This window comes from Pelodiscus sinensis, chromosome 10 (genome assembly GCF_049634645.1).
Source record: "Pelodiscus sinensis isolate JC-2024 chromosome 10, ASM4963464v1, whole genome shotgun sequence".
Lineage (NCBI taxonomy): Eukaryota > Metazoa > Chordata > Testudines > Trionychidae > Pelodiscus > Pelodiscus sinensis.
In genome coordinates this window covers 10,328,190-10,349,085 of record NC_134720.1, presented here as the reverse complement: position 1 = coordinate 10,349,085, position 20,896 = coordinate 10,328,190, and the positions used below count along the sequence as shown (strand labels likewise).

The following is a 20,896-nucleotide window of genomic DNA, read 5'->3' as shown; positions in this document are numbered from 1 at the left end:
GATGGAGAAAGGCTGTTCTCAGAAGTGACAGATGGCAGAACAAGGAGCAATGATCTCAAGTTATGGTTGGAGAGGTCCAGGTTGGATATTAGGAAAAACTATTTCACTAGACAGTGTCTGTCTAATCTGCTCTTAAATACAGCCAGTGATGGAGAGTCCACAACCTCCTTAGGCCAATGTTTAACCACCCTGATGGGCAGGAAGTTTTTCCTAATGTCCAACTTAAACTCCCTTGCTGCAATGTAAGCCCATTGCTTCTTGTCTTATAAGAGGCCAAGAAGAACAATTTTTGTCCCTCTTCCTTATAACACCCTTTTAGATACTTGAAAACCACTATCATGTCCCCTCTCAGTCTTCTCTTTTCTAAAATAAACAAGCCCGATTCTTTCAGCCTTACCTCATTGCTCATGTTCTCTAGACCTTTAATCATTCTTGTTGCTCTTCTCTGGACCTTCTCCAATTTCTCCACATCTTTCTTGAAAGGTGGTGCCCAGACTGAGAGCAATGCTGGCAGCTTCCTTTGTTTACTGCTCTCCCCCTCCCCTTGGCACTCATAGGAGCGAAAGGAATGCAGGCTCATCAAGCACAACAGAACACCCAATCAATGCAAACTACTGCATAGCCTCTGGCTGAAATCAGAAGCAGCTTGGTTAGAATGAAAGCTCCTGAGATACTAGTTCCATCTTCGTAAGAACAGAACTGCAGCAGCAAATGCAAAACACAAAGGTGAGCAGTCACTCCCCTGGGCTTACTCTCCTCCTCTCCGTATATATCCAAAAGCTACATATGCTGCTATTCTTCTCCAGGCTCAGCACACTGGTTGAAAAGGCAGTTCACTCTTCTCTATCCCGTCCCCACTGGCTATTCTTTTTTGCTCTACCAACAGCAATGCAGAGGTGTATCTGGCAGTTCTACTAGCAGGACTGAGAGCTTCTGCAGCACTTTTTTCAAATTCATGGAGATAAGCAGGCTCAGGGTGTGATGGGTGGGGAAGGAAGCTCGGAAGAAGATTACTGCAGCTTTCATCATGATCTGCCCTCACTCTCACAGGTTGCTATGTTACAAAGGCTGGGAGGAACAAGTCCTTCCTGACTCCAGTAGCCACAGAGCTGATCAGGCAGGGGGCTGCTGCCCCATGCACATTCAAGTTTGCCCAGCTTTAGATGTTTCAGTGCTTCACTGCAAGAGCAACTGAGCTAAAGGACACACCTGGGATCTTTCCCAGTTGTCAAGAAACAAACACGAGGGCTACATCTACACTGGCCCCTTTTCCGGAAGGGGCATGTAAATTTCACGAGTCGTCGTAGGGAAATAAGTAGGAATAAGAGCCTCCGGAAAAGGGCACTTTTTCCGGAGGATCGGGGCCAGTCTAGACGCTCTTTTCCGGCTTTTTTAAAAGCCGGAAAAAAGCGGCGGACATTTTTATTTAAATGCCGCGGGGGATATTTAAATCCCCCGCGGATTTCCCTACGACGACTCGTGAAATTTACATGCCCCTTCCGGAAAAGGGGCCAGTGTAGACGTAGCCGAGGTATCACTCCACAACCACTGCTTAAATTATACTCATAACTTTCCCATTTTTCCCAGGTCTCCAAATCTGGGGGAATGGCAATACCCCAGAGAGGCCATCTATTTTTCCCTTTATTCTACTTGTCTGAGAGAGTCTTTCTTTTGTCTCTAACAGGCTTTGGGTCAGTTTACCAAGTAAGGCTCATACGGAGTATTACAGACAAATGGTCCCTCAGTAGGTGGCAATGGCACTTAATTCTTAATTCTGGGGCTTTTCCCCTGAAAAACCTTTTAAGGAGCTATTGTTCTTTTACATGTGCAGATACAAATAAATGCTGCCCTAAGCAGTCAGCCATTTTACAGCTGTGTGTCTGCTGATCTGTATGTCCCCTTTCTCTTCCAACATCTCCTCTTTACTTACTCTTTTAATACAACCAATTAGGTCATCATAAAATGGGATTTTCAGGTCTCTCCTCCATGTCCTATTCCCTTTCTATTTCGGTCTTCTCTCCTGAGCCTCCGGTCTCTCGCTCGGTCTCTCGCTCTCTCTCCCCTCCTCCTACTGCCTCCCCCACCCTCTCTCTTAGCTCTTCTCCGTCTCCCGCCTCTCTCTCCATCTCTCTTTCTCTTCACCCCCTCCTGCCTCTCACTCTCTTTCTCTTCTTCTCCTCCTCCTGAATGGGGAGCGCGGAGCCCAAGTGACTGTTTGTACCACTTGCTCCTGTGCGGCAGCCCAGCTGAGCGGCTGCCTATGAGCTCCAGCTGTCCCCATGCACCGTTTCCCTTCACCCCAGCATTGATCCTACAGCCTCCCAGTTGTCCTCCACCTCTCCTTCCCCCTCGTTCTCCCACCTTCCCCCCGGCCAGGGTCTATTCATGGCCAGGGGGTGGGGCCTGAAGCCACACGTCATGCTGCACGTCACCGCCCGCCCCCCTTTGCCTCCCGCAGTGGCGCTCGGCTGACTTCTGTGCTGCTCAGCCGGGCCACTGCGGGGGAGCAAGCAGCACAAGCAGCCATTTGGGCCCCGCGCTCCCCATGCAGCATGGACCCCAAACAGCCACTTGCGCCACTTGCTTCTGTGCAGCAGCCTGGCTGAGCGGCACAGAAGTTAGCTGAACACCATGGCAGGAAGCAACAGTGCCGCCCAGAGGGAACAGCCAGTGTTTCAGCATTAGAGTCACAGACATTGGGCTACTATATATGGGTATGTCTACACTAGCCCCCTAGTTCGAACTAGGGAGGCTAATGCAGGCATTCAAAGTTGCAAATCAAGCCCGGGATTTAAATACCCCACACTTGATTTGCATGTTCCCGACCAGTTGCCATTTTTGAAATTACAAGCCCAGACTAACTGCCTGCGTCTACACGCGGCAGGGAAACGGGCGTTCGAAATAAAGCCCTAAATCGAACTACCTGTTAAACCTCATTGCGGGAGGCAGTTAGTCCAGGCTTGTAAATTTAAAAAATGGCGACCAGCTGGGAACATGCAAATCAAGCGCAGAATATTTAAATCCCGGGCTTGATTTGCAATTTCAAATGCCTACATTAGTATCTCTAGTTCAAACCAGGTGGCTAGCGTAGACATATCCAAAATGATTTCTGAAGGTGGCAGAGGCTATGTTTAGACTATGGAGTTTTATTGGGAAAAGATATGCAAATTACACTCTGCAATTTGCGTACCTTTTTCTGATAGTTTTGTCAGAAGAGGCTTTTCAGAAATTTGGCCCATCTACACTGGGCCAAATTTTGGAAAACCCTACTCTTTCAGAAGAGTGCCGAGTGCTGTGGTATCCCAAATGAGAGTAACCAAAGCAGAGAGAGAGGAAAATGCTTTGCTGTCCCTCAGCGAGGTAGGCAAGCAAGCAGGAAAGCTGAGACCTGGCTGTCCAGGAGGGTCCCTTTAAGAACCAGCCTCAGATAGCCTCAGACAGCAGCCACACAAAGCAATTACTGACCTGATGCCCTGCTGGAACTGGTTTCAGCTGCCCTTAAATGCGATCCAGCGTCCAATCAGTGTGGACACACTATTTCAAAATAGCAAAATGCTATTTTGAAATACAGTTTGTGTCTAGATGCATTATTTTGAAGTAGCTTAATTCGAATTAACTATTTAATTTAAGTTAATTTGAAATAGCGCTGTTGTGTAGACATACCCAGGCTGACTAGAAGCAAAGAGGTAAAACTCTATTGGGATTAGGGCGTGTGTATCAAGCCAGATCCCTTGAATTCAGTGGAATTGTATTGATTCCCACAGCTGAGAATCTGGTCTTCATGCTTTTACCTGGCCCTCTTCCTGCAGTCTTTTCCTAGAAAATGTTTTTCTTTCAATGTGTCTTGTGGGAAAGTGTCCTTTAGATGGCACCAAACACTTGCACTGTGGAAATCCAACAGAAATTTATGGTTACTACGGGGCCATTTCAGTTCATTCACTTGTAATCTGTGTTTTTACTGACTTCAGTGAGGCCAGGATTTTATACATAGGTCCTAATTCTGCTTCCAATGGAAGGTAATGGGACTTCTGCTTTTTACTTCAATTGGAGCAGGTCTGGCCCCATTATCTTTTGTCTTCTCTTGTGCATAAATACAAGGTGCATCTTATAATTCATCCAGTCTCTGCTAGAGAATTTAACAGTTTTCACTATGTAAAAGGTAACAAATGGTCTGGTAGCACTTTAAAGACTAATAAAACATGTAGATGGTATCATAAGCTTTCGTGGGCACATCACATTTCTTTAGATGACCAGAGTTTTGAGTTTAGGATGTGCAGACCCAAACTAAATAGGAGAGAAGGGGGGGGGGGGGGAGGAGAAAAGTGGTGAGAAACAAGGAGCAAAGGGTATGAAAAATCAAAGGGAAAAACAGGATGGCAGAGCTGGGAATCAGTAAGCACCTGAAGATTGAGTAGTTAAAACAAAGCAGATAAGAATCAAAGTCAATAGATAGTACACTTCCTAACTCAGGAATCTACGCAAAGAGCTGTTTGCACCTTCATTGAAGGTTAGGTTGATAGTGTCCTATTTATTTTGGGTCTGCACATCCTAAACTCAAAATGCTGGTCATCTGAAGAAGTGGGCTGTGCCCACGAAAGTTCATGATACCATCTACATGTTTTGTTAGTCTATAAAGAGCTACCAGACCATTTGTTGTTTTTTCCATTACAGACTAACTCAGCTACTCCCTAAAACTATGTAAAAAGTGTGTTTGACTAATTTTTCTTTGCTAATTATTACTCTTCTGGACAGATTAAAATTAGATTAAGGACAACTGACATAGTCTGCAGTGTAATTTATAAGGAATTGCAGGCCAGTCTCATATTTATTGCTGGCATAAGTGGGCAAAACCCTATTGACTTCAACAGATGCTGCACCTTTATAAGACACTGATGAATTTGGATCAGGATTTCTGTTTGGGCACTTTAACCAATTACCGTAAAATCACGAGTATAATGCGCACCCTACCTTTTCAACATCAGAATCATGGAAAAAAGTGAACTCCTATATATTATGCGCACCCGCATTATACTTGCAATTTTATGGTATATATAGGAAGGAAGGGGCCGCTCCCATCTGCAGGCTCGCCCGGGAAACACACGCGCAGCATTGGGGAGCCAGCTGCAGAGTTTGAAACCTGCTCCCCACCCAGCTGCCTGTACTCCATGCTGAGCTCGTGCCTGTCACGGGGCCCCTTGGCCCCCCCCCTCCCCTCCGCTCCCAGCTGTCCTTGCCGAGACCGGGCAGGCAGTGAGCCAGGGCGCTCCTTGCCTTGTCTGGGAGCCTGGCTGAGCTTGCGCCTGCCGCAGGGGCCCTCTGCCCAGCTGAGCTCGTGCCTTTCCAGCTGAGCTCGCGTCTGCTTCGGGGGCTCCCTGACCAGCTGCCCATGCACCGTGCCGAGACCGGGCAGGCAGCAAGCCAGGGCACTGCAGTCTGGCGGCACCACTGGTTCCTCGCCTTGTCCGGGAGCCTGGCAGGGCACCGCGCTGCAGCTGGAAAGTTTCTGTGCAGAGGGGAGGGTGAGTTAAAAACTTTAATGCTACGTCTAGACTGGCATGATTTTCTGGAAATGCTTTTCTGGAAAAGTTTTCCATTAAAGCATTTTCGGAAAAGCGCATCTAGATTGGCAGGATGCTTTTCTGCAAAGCGTCCGTGGCCAATCTAGACGCGCTTTTCCGCAAAAAAGCCCCAATCGCCATTTTCGCGATTGGGGCTTTTTTGCGGAAAATAAATCTCTGCTGTCTACACTGGCCCTTTTGTGCAAAAGTTTTTCAGAAAAAGACTTTTGCCCGAACGGGAGCAGTGTAGTATTTCTGCAAAAGCAGTGACAATCTTACATGAGTCAGTGCTTTTGCAGAAATTCAAGCGTCCAGTGTAGACAGTTGGCAAGTTTTTCCACAAAAGCAGATGATTTTGTGGAAAAACTGGCCAGTCTAGACACAGCCTAACAGAAAATCTCCTATGTAGCATGCGTACCCTAGCTTTGACCCTAAAAAATGGGGGGGAAAATGCACATTTTCCTTGAGATTTTACGGTAATGCTTAAAATCAAAGTAAATATATTTCAATTTGCATGCAAAAATTGAATTACTCTGCTTCTCCCAGGACTTTCTGTATGTCTCTTCTGATCTATGATGTTTGAGCATCAAGGCCATAGTGAAATTAACAATGACTGGAGTTTTTCTGTGTAAAATGTCCTTCCGTCCTCCAATACCAAACAGGATTTCACACTATGGTTAGGGGATCATCTTGCATGAGTAGGAGCTGATAAATTGTGGTAACTTCTATTATAAATTCTTATCAAGCCAACTTCTATAGTTATAATAGAGTTTCCCTATTGTAAGTTATCAACTGCAAAAACAAAAGCTTAGACTTGTGTCCCTAACCAGCACTCAGAATTAGCTTGCACATATTGCAAATGTGCTAGTGTCTGCTAGCCAGCCTGTTTCCTCTAACAATAGTGAAGGAGCTAATGGGGTTAAAGCACCAGTGCATGTTTCTCTAAAAAAACTTCATGGAAAGAACTAGTGTACATTTTAACATCACAGTATTGTATAGTCTGTAAAGACACTTGAGCTCAGCATGATTATGTTCACCTGACTGTCTACCTAGGACTCCCAGGATAAGTTTAAGTAGCCCTGTAACAGAGGAATTGTCTATGTAACAGCAAGCTGTAATTTTTTTCCTTCACCTCCTAAAAGAGCATTTCCTGTGAATACAGACTTTCCATGTATGAAGTGTGCTAACCGAGGATTATCTTTTCTGGTGGTGGACATCATGCGAGTGAATGTAGACAAGGTTCTAGAAAGAGACCAAAAACTTTCAGAGCTTGACAACCGGGCAGATGCATTACAAGCTGGTGCCTCACAGTTTGAAACCAGTGCAGCCAAACTGAAGAGAAAATACTGGTGGAAAAATTGCAAGGTAAAGAGGATAGATATCTCTTGTTTAAATCTGCCTCATAGAGTATTTACTTTCACTTTGCTCTAATGAGCCCTTGTAAGAGTAGGTTGGCTTTTAACAACCTTTTTTCTTAATGCTGAAAAGTAAGCTATTGTACTCTTTAAGGTAGTCTTCGAAAGCAATCGTGACGTTGAATAGAGATAGACATAAACCTACTCTATAGCTCAGAGAACCTCAGATCTTTGTGCTGTTTGAAATGAGAGAACAATTCAAACAACTTCTTCTGTGGAGAAAATTGCTTAATTTAAAAATCTAAATATGATAGTGTGATATGTAAAATGATGAAATGGACACAGTATGCAAAACCTCCAGCCCTAGCTCAACAAAAATAAACTTGCAAGTATGCACAAAACCAGTTCCAACATAGCATATATATAGAGTGGGGTGGAAGAGCCTTTCTCCTCTTGTGGGGATTGATGAATCTCTTTCTCCTTCATGAAGGTAAGCTGCTGATGAGGAAGCCATTGGGCTCAGGTACTCTTCAGGCTGGCACAGGAAGTGAAGGATGAAGAGAGTTTTCATGAGGGAAAAGCAAAGATTGAAATTCACCAAAATTTTGCCCTAGTCCTCAACATACTCATCCTTTCCCTTGAACATGGAACACCCTTCTTTCCTTCCTGTCCTAAAACCATCTACTTCTCCAGTCCAGTATTATCCTTTCCAGCCTCACTTCTCAGCCCTCCTTCTGTCTGTCCCCATGCCAATCAGTCATCCATATGCCTCTCCAGAACAAGCCCCAACTCAGTTGCCTGGATTCATTGCCCTATCCCCTAAAAACCTGTGGTGCTGCTCCCTGGTAAATCACCTCCTTCCTAAGAAAGACCAGCTGTCTCGAGGGCTGGCTCCTGACCCCCTAGGCCCTTCCTGATCCCTCTGAAAAGAGAATAAAGTAAGCTTCCAGACCTCAGGAGCCAGAGGAGGGGTAGATGGAGAAGAGAAAGGGCCAGTACCAGTTGTTGGTTCTTCCTTGCTGTCACACATGTGCACGACAGGACATTAAGGCCCCTCTTGATTTTCACAAAGGGTGTACTTTTCAGTCATACTAGCTAATCGAGGGTATGTCTACACCACAGCACTAATTCGAACTAACTTAATTCAAATTAGTTAATTCGAACTAGTGCATCTAGACCTAAAAACTAGTTCGAATTAGCATTTTGCTAATTCAAACTAGCACGTCCACATTGAGTGGACCCTGAACCGAGGTTAAGGCTGGCCGGAAGCAGTGCCGGCAGGGCATCAGATGAGGACTTAGAGCGTGCAGCTGCTGTCTCAGGCTAGCCGAGTCTGTGCCTAAAGGGACCCGACCCCCACCCCGGACAGACAGTTCTCAGGGGTTCCCCGCTTGCGAAGCAGTCCTGGCTTGGAGTGCCCTGAGTGCCCACACTCAGCACATCACAGCACTCGGCCATCAGCCTGGCTGCACTTTCCGCAGGCTGCCATCCGGGGGAGGGAGGTCAATCAAGGGGCTTCAGGAGAGTTTCCACCCGAGGAGCCCGCAGAGCCACCCCAGTCCTCCCCATTGGGGGCTCGTACCCCATTCCTCCCTCACCTCCTTCCACTTACCCCTCCCTAGCCCCCCTTCCTGATGTACAAAATAAAGGACACGTGTGTTCAAAAATAGAAACGCTCTTTATTGAATAAAACTCAGGGAGACTGGGAAAAAGAGGTGGGAGAGGGGAAGAGAGAGGGTGGTAGAGGGGAGGGCAACTAAAATGATCAGGGGTTTGGAACAGGTCCCATATGAAGAGAGGATAAAGAGACTGGGACTTTTCAGCTTAGAAAAGAGGAGACTGAGGGGGGATATGATAGAGGTCTATAAAAGCATGAGTGGCGCGGAGAGGGTGCATAAAGAAAAGTTCTTCATTAGTTCCCATAATAGAAGGACTAGAGGACACCAAATGAAAGGAATGGGTAGCAGGCTTCAAACTAATAACAGAAAGTTGTTCTTCACAAAGCAAATAGTCAACCTGTGGAACTCCTTGCTGCAGGAGGCTGTGAAGGCTAGAACTAGAACAGAGTTTAAAGAGAAGTTAGATAAATTCATGGAGGCTGGGTCCATGGAGTGGTATTAGCCAGGGGGTAGAAATGGTGTCCCTGGCCTCTGTTTGTGGGAGGCTGGAGATGAATGGCATGAGACAAATGGCTTGGTCATTGTTTTGGTCCATCCCCTCCAGAGTCCCTAGGGTTGGCCACTGTCGGCAGACAGGCTACTGGGCTTGATGGACCTTTGGTCTGACCCAGTACATACATTCTAAGCTCAGGGCTCATGGTCGGGGGTCTCACTGGACCACCCTAATTTTCATGCAAACCTGCTCCTGGGTGGCCAGCCTGGCAGCTATCCTGCTTTAGACGGCTACTTTCCTGTGCCTAGTGCGGAGGTCATGGATGAGGTCCATGATGTCCGCACTAGACCAGGTGGGCGCCCACCTATTGCGGACCCGGGCAGGCTCCTGGGAGCCGCCAGCCTGGTCCCGGGAAGAGGCGGAGGGCTGGGTGGCAGTGGGTGGCTGGCTCGAGCCGTGCCAGGTGCAGGGTCTGCTGGCTGGGTGCTGGCAGGCTTGCACCTGGCACGGGCACTGTAGCCAGCCCGTGCCCCTGTAAGGGCTCCGGGGCCGGGAGGGGGGCAGACGAGTTTCCCTGGTGGTGCCCAGAGTGGCCACCAGGGAAAGCTGGGGAGGGCTAGCCTCCCACTAGTTCGAATTAAGTGGCTACACAGCCCTTAATTCAAACTGCTTAATTCGAACTAGGCATTAGTCCTCGTGGAATGAGGTTTACCTAGTTCGAATTAAGCGCTCCGCTAGTTCAAATTAAGTTCGAACTAGCGGTTTGTATGTGTAGTGCCTATCAAAGTTAATTCGAACTAACGTCTGTTAGTTCGAATTAACTTTGTAGTGTAGACATACCCCAAGTTATTTTATCATGATTGAAAGCGATTTTGAGATACTGACAAATACATCTGAGGCCATATTATCACAGAATCATAGAATACTAGAAATGGAAGGGACCTCAGGAAGCCAGCAAGTCCAGTCCCCTGCTCTCACAATAGGAACAAACACCATCTAGGGCGGGCTATCCCTGGGAGATGTTCCACGAGGAGTAACAGTAGTTCAGAATAGGAAGCCTAGTCCGAACTACCTAGTCCGTGCCGCGTGTAGCCGCACGGCACGGAGTCCGCACTAGCGGACATTTAAAAATGGCGGCGCCCGGCGAGATGCAAATGAAGCCCGGGAAATTCAAATCCCGGGCTTCATTTGCAACTCCGGTTGCTTACATTACCACTCTAGTTCGAACTTGGGTGGTAGTGTAGACATACCCTGTCTTAACAGAAGCTTTCTCTCTGAGGGTATGTCTACACTACCCCGCTAGTTCGAACTAGCGGGGGTAATGTAGTCATCCGCAATTGCAAATGAAGCCTGGGATTTGAATTTCCTGGGCTTCATTTGCTTGAAGCCGGCCGGCGCCATTTTTAAATGCCAGCTAGTTCGAACCCCATGCCGCGCGGCTACACACGGCACGGAGTAGCTAGTTCGGATTAGGCTTCTTAATCCGAACTAGCTGTACTCCTCATTCCACAAGGAGTACAGCTAGTTTGGATTAGAAGCTTAATCCGAACTAGCTACTCCGTGCCGCGTGTAGCCGCGCGGCACGGGGTTCGAACTAGCCGGCATTTAAAAATGGTGCCGGCCGGCTTCATGCATATGAAGCCCGGGAAATTCAAATCCCGGGCTTCATTTGCAATTGCGGATGACTACATTACCCCCGCTAGTTCGAACTAGCGGGGTAGTGTAGACATACCCTGAGGGTATGTCTACACTAGCCCCCCAGTTCGAACTAATGTAGTTTAATGTAGGCATTCAGAGTTGCAAATCAAGCCCGGGATTTAAATATCCCGCGATTGATTTGAATGTTCCCGGCCGGTCGCCATTTTTGAAACTTACAAGCAGGGAAACAGGCATTTAAAATAAAGCCCCTAAATCGAACTACCTGTTATTCCCCCTGCAATGAGGTTTAACAGGTACTTCGATTTAAGGCTTTATTTTGAATGCCCGTTTCCCTGCCGTGTGTATATGCGGGCAGTTAGTCTGGGCTTGTAAATTTAAAAAATGGCAACCGGCCGGGAACATGCAACTCAAGCATGGGATATTTAAATCCCGGGCTTGATTTGCAATTCTGAATGCCTACATAAGCCTCCCTAGTTCAAAGTAGGGGGCTAGTGTAGACATATCCTCAGATTGTCTCAGTTCCAGGAAATGCTGTATTTGGGGGCCTATTAAAATTCATTTCAGGGATCTCTGTATGGATTAAAGTCACTGGGACAGTGTGAACAGCGCACCTAAAGTCAAAACCAGGAACAATCTTTTACCATGCAAAAGACCTCATTTATCTTCCTTTATTTCTCTTTATAGATGATGATCATCCGTGGTGTAGTATGTGCAGTCTTTTTTATGGTAATTATAAGTAAGTAATTCATTTTTATTTACAATCTCAATAGCTCTGTGATTTCCAATGCCCTCATATCAAAAAGTAAATAAAACATTTAGGAAGATAGCTTGACTGTGACTATCCCCTTCAAGTGTCTTGCTGCTTAAGGATATATAAATATCTGAGTTTTAATGTCACCCATTCTGTTATATTACTGAGTTTCCTCAGTATAAATCTCAACTTCTCAGGCTTAGGTCTGTCTGTATGTTTGCTTGTGTCACACTTCCAAATGATCAATAAACATGAGTTAGGTGCATGATGTAATGGCTGAGTTATATAAAAGCTGGTACCAATGTGACTCAAAATGATTTTGGGGTTTCGTAATTGTGAAGCTCCAAGAATGGAATGGTAGCACAGATGGCTTAGTCATGACAAGTACATACCCAGTAGTTTCAGTGGGTTTGTACTTGGCACACCTAAGCTATGCCTTTGCTATCATGCCTACATTGTTACAGGCAGTCCCCGAGTTACGCAGATCCGACTTACGTCGGATCCGCAGTTACGAACGGGGCACTTCCTCTCCCTGGTCTCGAGCAGACCAGGGAGAGGAAGCAAAGCGGCGGCGGAATGCGCGGCCAGCTGACAGCCCAGACACGTCTGGGCTGTCAGCTGGCCGCGCGTTCTGCCGCTCCGCTCTTCTCTGCTCCGCTCTGCTCCCCCTCCCCCTTCCCCTGGTCTGCAGACCAGGGAGAGAGGGAGCAGAGCGGAGCACGCGGCCAGCTGACAGCCCAGACGCGTCTGGGCTGTCAGCTGGCCGCGCGTTCCGCCGCTCTGCTCTACTCTGCTCCCCCTCCCCCTGGTCTGCAGACCTGGGGGACAGGGAGCAAAGCAGAGCAAAGCCACGGAGCCCGAGGGAGCAAAGCCACGGAGCCCGCGCGTTCCGCCGCTCTGCTGTGCTCCGCTCTGCTCCCCCCCCCTTATCTGCAGGGGGGGGGGGAGCAGAGCGGAGCACGTGGCCAGCTGACAGCCCAGACGCGTCTGGGCTGTCAGCTGGCCGCGCGTTCCGCCGCTCTGCTCTACTCTGCTCCCCCTCCCCCTGGTCTGCAGACCTGGGGGACAGGGAGCAAAGCAGAGCAAAGCCACGGAGCCCGAGGGCAGCAGGATAGCCACGGCGCGTCTGGGCTGTCCCGCTGCCCCCGTGCTCTGCGGCTTTGCTCCGGACGCCTGTGGTACAGCAGCTGGGGCGCTGCCGGTTGGTCCCGTAGCGCCGCTCTGGGTGCCACTGGACCAACCCAGCAGCACCCCAGCTGCTCTGCCCCAGGTGTCCCCTAGTCAGCAGCTGCTGAAAATGACCAGTGGCTGACTACAGGAAGCCCCTGCCCCGGGCTTCCTGGAATCAGCCGCTGATCAGTTTCAGCAGCAGCTGACTTGGGGATGCCTGGGGTTCTTAAGTTGAATCTGTATGTAAGTCAGAACTGGTGTCCAGATTCAGCCACTGTTGAAACTGATCAGTTTCAGCAGCGGCTGAATCTGGACGCCAGTTCCGACTTACATACAGATTCAGCTTAAGAACAAACCTACAGTCCCTATCTTGTATGTAACCCGGGGACTGCCTGTATTTATACTCATGCTAGCTCAATAAGAGCCAGCAGGAGTATGTGTATGCAAACATGGGAGTCACACCCTAGATATAGCCTATGATTTGAGGTTGATATTGTAAGTGTGAGGTCTAGTGCAGTACTTGAGAGAATCAATGCTGTAAGGTTCAGGATCATACTTGTTTCATAACTACTTCTTTGCACTCCAGGTTGGTGGTGTTTCCATTCCATCACTGCATAGAAACTCCAAGTTATTTTAGGACCCCAATGTGCTAGGCACAGTGGGAGACAGTCCAAGCCCCAAAGAGCTGTCAATTTAAATACATAAAGCAGATGATAGGGGAGAAAAAGAAAACCCCCATTCCACAGATTGAGAACTGAGGGGCAGATAAATTAGGCCCCAATTCAGGACAGCACTTAAGTATCTACTGAAATTGCATAGAAGTCCATAGGATTTAACCACTTGCATAAAGTTAAGTGTGTTCTTAAGTGCTGTCCTGAATAGGGACCAAAGTGACTACTTTTCTGGTGCTTTAAAGCCCAGGGTCATTGCAAGAGGAATACCAGATAATTCGAGTTAGGGCTTTATTTCAGAATCCCGTTTCACTGCCACGTATAGATGCTGGCAGTTACTTTGGGCTAGTCAATTTGTAAAATGGCGACCAGCTGGGAACATGCAAATCAAGGATATTTAAATCCTGTTCTTCATTTGCAATTTCGGTCGCCCTCATTAGCCTCCCTAGATCGATGTAGGGGGCTAATGTACACATACCCCCTGAGATTTACTCATCACATTTAACCTATAGCTCAGACCACCACCTTTTCCAGAGCTGCCCATTCTCAGGGTACCAAACACAGGTGGTTATTCTAATAACACCACAGTGTGTTCCTTAGGTATAGTTGAAGCAAAATGCAGGACAATGCACGGCTACATTTCTATCACTATTCCTTAGGTATGGCTGTGCTAATGTGCCTGCCTGTTCTCTGACTGCACATGTTCATGTTTGTGGACTGAAGTTCAGTAATAACAACATCTGTTATTTTCTTTTTCCTTCTTTCCTTCCTAGTTTATTTCTGCACTTGAAAAAGCAATGAGGGAAGGCTTGGCACGGCTTGTTTCAGATCAACCTCTTTTCTGATGTTCTCTTACTGAACTCTGATTTTTAATTCCTGGTGACTTGGGGAGTTTTGCCTGTAATAATCCGTAAGCACTCAATGTAGTGTATTTGGTATTATGCTGTTTCCACATGAAATTGTACCAGCTAAATATTGCCAAGTAGTTCCATGTGTTGTCTTATCATTGTGTCTTAAAAGGCATCCACAGTGACCTTCAGAAATGGTAATAAATAAAAGCATTCTAAACTTTTCAGAATCATAAGAGAGCAGTTAAGGGGAAAGTCTTTTGTTAAATGGACATTGTCACATAGTTTGTACCCAAAATTGAGGTTTTATGAAATAGTAAGGCCCAAACCATCAAACCTGGCAGCCTAAATAAGACTATTATCTAATCACAGAAATAAAAGTGGCCTGATTCATCAAGAACACCTGCTAATTTGGTTTTAGTCAATGTGAGCAACAAATGTTTAAAGAATTTGAATGTCAAATTACTTTTATTTAGATGTCTAAATGTGGACTCCAATTTTATGCATCCAGGTTTGAAACTATTTGGCCTGAGTTCTGTACAATAGGAATGTTTTCATGGAGTTTAGCTTTGCATCGAGTTCTTTCCTATACAAACTCTGTGGCATTATGCTAGTGTATAAGAACCAGAAGGAGAACTGGATGAGAAGCAAGAATAATACTGACAAGTAAACAAACATCATAAGTACCCCAAAAATTTAGATTAATAAGCCAAGGTGGTGGCCTTCAGATTTATGGTTAATGTATGGCACTTGGACCCCAGTTCTGCAAACACTCATGCCCGTGTTAAACTTTGAGCACAGGACTAGTCTTTTGAAGTCAAGGGCTCTGCACAGTTAGGGTATGTCTACACAGCAGGGTAAAAGTCATATTAAGTTATGCAACTTCAACTATGTCAATTGCATAGCTGAAGTCGAAATAGCTTAATTCAGCTTTTCACAGAAGCATAGAACACTAGAACTGGAAGGGACCTCGAGAGGTCATTGAGTCCAGTCTCCTGCCCTTACAGCAGGACCAAGCACTGTCTACACACTCTTCCTTCAACTTCTCTTACACCGCATGAAATGAAGGTTACAGGAGTCAGAGTAAAAAGTCCACCATCTTGACATTATTTCGAAATAATGGCTTGCTGTGTAGATGTGCATTTTGTTATTTTGAAATAACGTCAGTTATTCAGAAATAATGCTGCTGTGTAGACATTCCCTTACAGGGCTGAGTTCATATGAATCTACAGGGCTGGGGGCCTTTTTCCATGGAATCTCGCTAAATGAACCATTTGAAAATAAATCAGTGGATCAGTGGGAGATGGGAGGTGAGCAGTGTAGCTGAGAGGACCCATTAAAAACTGAAAAACTTAAGAAACAACAAATATTCTGGTAGCACTTTAAACTTGTAAGTCTTTAAAGTGCTGCCAGACTATTTGTTGTTTTTAAAGTTTTTCCTGTTACACACTAACTCAGCTATTCCTCTGAAACTATTAAAAACAGTTCTTTTATAAAGTGTCCCTGTAATGAAAATGTGCAAGAATGCTAATCTGAGGCATTGTTATTAGTAACGCAAGTAAGACAATCCATAGAAGTCTTAACCTGACACAATCCCCCTTTTAAAGGTGCTCTGCTGAGATATATATTTTTAAAAGTGCTCTTTATATTCTGTTTATAACAGCCGTTGCGGCTATGGAACTTTGAAACTGAAATATATGTTTCATTTCAAACATTTTCTCATTGTCCATTTACACTCTGGTCTGTTATTATAGGGTTGCTCACCAGTGGCGAGCTTCTGGCTTTGTATTAAGGTATTTGAAAGCACTGAATAACTGTCTCAGAAGAGGGAGGGAACCCTACCAGAGAAAATTATACTGGGTTTTATATTCAAACAAATGTAACAAATACAAATACAAATAAAAATGTGTCAAATGTGGGGCCTAATGATATGGACAGGGTCCCTGAAGCGCAGGAATGGGCAAAAGCCTCTCAGCGGGGCTAGATGTGGCCTGTCTAAGGCTTTGATCTGGCCCATGTGGCAGTTCCAGGCCCCGCCCCCTAACACATTGCACAAGCCCTTTTAACTGTTTCTGTTTAAAGGGCTCGCACCTTCTCCATGCCTGTCAGATAACATGTTGCCTCGCAGCTGCAGGGAAGGCATGAGCCCTTTAAATAGAAGCAGTTAAAAGGGCTTGCATGTCCCGGCTCCTTGGCATTTGTATATGTTCCATATGATATAAAGAAATATCAGATGCCCACAGCCTTAATGAAATGGAGATGTCATCTTGAAAGCTATTGATGTATTACTGGGCTTAATGATATATCCTGCTTACTACAATGTTGTGAGGGAATAAATGCACAAACTCCAAAAGCTCATTGAGTAGTGATAGAATGTTTGTTTACCCTACAGTGATTAAGGGACTGATTTGGGGAGGTGCTGAGTGCCATTCCCATTGACTTGGCAGACTGCAGGATAGGGGATGTGCAGAAAAAGGTTAAGCAGTCCAACCCAAAAACATTTTAACTGGCAAAACAATTTTCCGGCTCTTGTAAAAAAACAACTAGGGTCACATTCTGCCACTCTAGCATTCAGTAGTATGTTACTTCTTACATAAACTGATTTATTTTCATGCAACTGTTAAAAACCTGTATAGATAAGGGAAATTTGCATTAGTGTAATTATTACCTATGTAGCTATACTAATGGAAACCCCAACTGCAACCACACTGCCTTGATGCCCTATGTGGCTTGAAATTGTAAGTGGTTGGGATAAGTTGCTCTGGTGCAGAACATCTACAATGAGAGTGGTTAAAGAGAGAAACCTCCCTCGCTCCTCCCCCTATCCTGTATATACAGGCTAAATTACTACTTTTTGCGTGTAAGGATAACAGAATTGGCCTCTCCAGGGCAGTGGTCCTCAACCAGGTGCATATTCCCCTGTGGTAGGTAGAGGTTTTCATGGAAGGTCTGTTCAGTTTGCCTAGTTTTATAACAAGCTAAATAAAAAGTGCTCATGATGTCCATGCAAACTAAACTTAAACAAGTGTTTATACTCCTCTCTATGCAAGTCTATGATTTTGGCACTGGGTATTTTTCTTAAACGTTGTAGAGAGGCTGCGGGCAATAAACAATAAAACCACAGAAACATGCCCAGAGCTGGCATTTGGGGTAGCAAAGCAGGACAATTGCTCAGTGCCCAACACCACAGGGATCCCATGGAGCTAAGTTATGGACAGTAGGGCTATGTCTAGACTACATGGCTCTGTCAACGGAGCCATGTAAAATAGTTTATTCGGCATAGGCAAAGAAGCAGGGATTTAAATAATCCTTGCTTCATTAAAATAAACATTGCCACCGCGCTGGCCTGATGATCAGCTGATCTGGCACAACGGGGCAGTCTAGACCTGCCACGATTGACAAAGGAAGCCTTTGTCGACTGCTCTGGTAAACCTCGTTTCACAAGGCATACTGGAGCGGTCGACAAAGGTTTCCCTGTCGACAGTGGTGCGTCTAGACTGCTGTGCTGTGCCGGATCAGCTGATGGTTGGCACAGCACGGTGGCCATGTTTATTTTAATGAAGCGGTGATTATTTAAATCCCTGCTTCTTTGCCTATGCCGAATAAACTATTTTCCATGGCTCCGTTGACAGAGCCATGTAGTCTAGACATAGCCTATGGCTTGGGCTTGGGCATCATAAGTGAAAAACAGGCTCATGTATCACTTGAAATGTAAGTATAATATTTATATTCCAGTTGATAGATCTTACAATGATTAAAAACATAACATAAGAACATAAGAATGCCCATACTGGGTGAGACCAAAGGTCTGTCTAGGCCAGAATCCTGTCTGCCGACAGTGGCTAGTACTAGATGTCCCAGACGGGTGGACCGAAGACAATGATCAAGCAATTTGTCTCCTGCCATCCATCTCCAGCCTTGGACAAACAGAGGCCAGGGTCACCATTCCTTACCCCCTGACTAATAGCCTTTTATGGACCTAACCTCCATGAATTTATCTAGCTCTTTTTAAACTCTGTTGTAGTCCTAGCCTTCACAGCCTCCTCTGGCAAGGAGTTCCACAGGTTAACTGTGCTGTGTGAAGAAGAACTTTCTTTTATTAGTTTTAAACCTACTACCTATTAATTTCATTTGGTGTCCTCTTGTTCTTCTATTATGGGACCTAATAAATAACTTTTCTTTATTCACCCTCTCCACACCACTCATGCTTTTATATACCTCTATCATGTTCCCCCTCAGTCTCCTCTTTTCTAAACTGAAAAGTTCCAGTCTCGTTAGCCTCTCCTCATATGAGATGCATTCCAAACCCCTAATCATTGTAATTGCCCTTTTCAGAACCTTTTCTAATGCCAAAATGTTTATAAATGAGGAAGTCGACAATATTTCAGCAACAGTGTGCTGTGACACCTCTGTACTTTTGTCTGATTTTGTGAGCAAATAGTTTTTAAGTGAGGTGAAATGTGGGGTACAGTAATTAGAAAGCTTGAGACTCATTGCTGTAGGGAAAGCTGTAGAACTAAATCGTAACAAATCCCAGTTAGCAAAATAAGCAAATAAGGAACTGGAGGGGAGGATGGAAGAAGGGAGTTAGTGTTCCCAGCTGGCTCATACACATTGTAAGACCCCACTAGAAAATTCTGATTGTCGTGTGTTCTTTCAGGATTGCAGAATGTGCACTCACTCCCCCTTAGGGCTTTGTGTGGAGGTGTCCTCCAGCCCCTAAAGAACACATAAGTAGTGTGCTGTAATGTGGATTGCTGCTAGTGCTTAGTCAACCTAGCTTTTTTTGGAGTGACTGCTAGAGCTATTCAGGTATCATAGAATCCAAGGGCTGGAAGAAACCTCAGGAGGTCACAGAGTCCAATCCCCTGCCCAAATCAGGACCAACCCCAACTAAATCATCTCAGCCAGGGCCTTTTTAAGCTGAAACCTCTAGGGATGGAGTTTCCACCACCTCCCCAGGTAACCCATTCCAGTACTTCACCACCCTCCTAGTGAAATAGTTTTTCCTAATATCCAACCTAGACCTAGACCACTCCCACTGTACCCTGAGACCATTGTTCCTTGTTCTGCCATCCATCACTGAGAACAGCCTCTCTCCATCCTCTTTGGAACCTCCCTTCAGGAAGTTGAAGGATACTATCAAATCCCCCCTCACTCTTCTCTTCTGCAGACTAAATAAACCCAAATCCCTCAGCCTCTCCTCATAGGTCATGTGCTCCAAACACCTAATTATTTTGGTTTCCCTCCAGTGAATTCTCTCCAATGCGGCCACATCCTTTCTGTAATGGGGGAAGAGGTCCCAGAATTGGACTCAGTACCCCAGGTGTGGCCTTACCAGTGCCAAATAAACTGTAATTATCTGCGGGCAAAGCTCTTCCTAATGAACCCTCATATGACATTAGTCTTCTTGGCTACAAGGGCACACTGTTGACTCACATCCAGCTTCTCATCCACTGTAATCCCCAGGTCCTTTTCTGTTGAACTGCTATTTAGCCAATTGGTCCCCAGCCTGTATCAGTGCTAGGGATTCTTCTGCCCCAAGTGAAGGACTCTACACTTGTCCTTGTTGAACCTCATCAGATTTCTTTTGCTTCAATCCTCTGATTTGTCTAGGTCACTCTGGACATTATCTCTGTCCTCCAATGTATCTACCTCTCCCCCTAGATTAGTGTCATCCGCATACTTGCTGAGGGTGCAATCCATCTCCTAATCCAGTTCCTTAATAAAGATGTTGAACAAAACTGGCCCTAGAACCAACCCTTCGTGCACTCTGCTTGAAACCAAACACCAACCAGACATCAAGCCATTGATCACTACCCGTAGTGCCCGACAACCTAGCCAGCTTTCTAACCACTTTACAGTCCATTTATCCAGTCCATACTACTTTAACTTGCTGGCAAGAATTATGTGGGTGACCGTATCAAAAGTTTTGCTAAAGTCAAGGTATATCACATCCACCAACTTGCTTGTGGAATAACTCCCTCATATGGACCATTTGTTCCAGAATAATGGTGACTTATTTCAAAATGATTACTTAGCTTTAAAAGTGGAGTAATTATTCTGGAATAAAGTTACTTTTAAGTTTTGATTAGTGTGACTCCATGGACAGATACTATGGAATAACCATGTCAATCAGTTTCTCTCAGGGAATAATTCACAGGGAACAGTTTAACCACCACATTTTGCCTCTTGTGTCTTGCAGAATGCCTGCAAACAGATCAGTGTCCTCACCTTTTTGTAATTGAAGGTATTAAATATGTATTCAGCAAGAGTAAGTCACTTATGAGTATTGGACCCTTGCTATTTGTGCTGTATTGGCTAGCCGTGATTGGGAAGATAACCTGTACATTAATGTTTCTATTCCAATGACAATATGACTCCGCTTTTTTTTCTGCTCATCGTGTCTTTAAAGAAAATTAAATTTAAAAGGTAAGTCAGCCCAGAGCTGCAACTGTGAGATTGTCCAGTAAGTGTTGTGTATATGCAAGGATAACGTATTACTGATTAGAGTGTAAAGCAGGAGTCTCAATCTCAGTTTACTTTAGGGCCAGTGCCAGTCCTCAAATCCTCCTTGCGGATTAGTGGGCACCCACCTTTGGCAAGGCTCCAAGGGTGTCTCCATGCACAAACACCCAAGCACTTCTCTGACCCTGCCTGTTGTCCTCGGGCAATTAAAAAGCCTACAGGAGCCCCTGCCACCATCATTAGCAGCACAGCGGGGCTAGAGTGGCTTCCGGCGGTAAAACGGAGAACCACAGTGGCCTGGGAT

At 45.7% G+C, this 20,896-nt stretch overlaps 1 protein-coding gene across 1 annotated transcript in view; it reads left to right on the top strand.

Annotated features, from left to right (window-relative positions):
- The first annotated feature begins 5,310 nt into the window (after window positions 1-5,310).
- The window catches only part of PER2 (period circadian regulator 2), a 182,982-nt gene continuing 167,396 nt past the window's right edge, over window positions 5,311-20,896 (top strand). The window contains exons 1-3 of the mRNA XM_075937506.1: window positions 5,311-5,519; window positions 6,721-6,923; window positions 11,369-11,420. The gene's annotated coding sequence lies outside the window, so the exon portion shown is untranslated. The remainder of the gene's footprint in view (window positions 5,520-6,720; window positions 6,924-11,368; window positions 11,421-20,896) is intronic.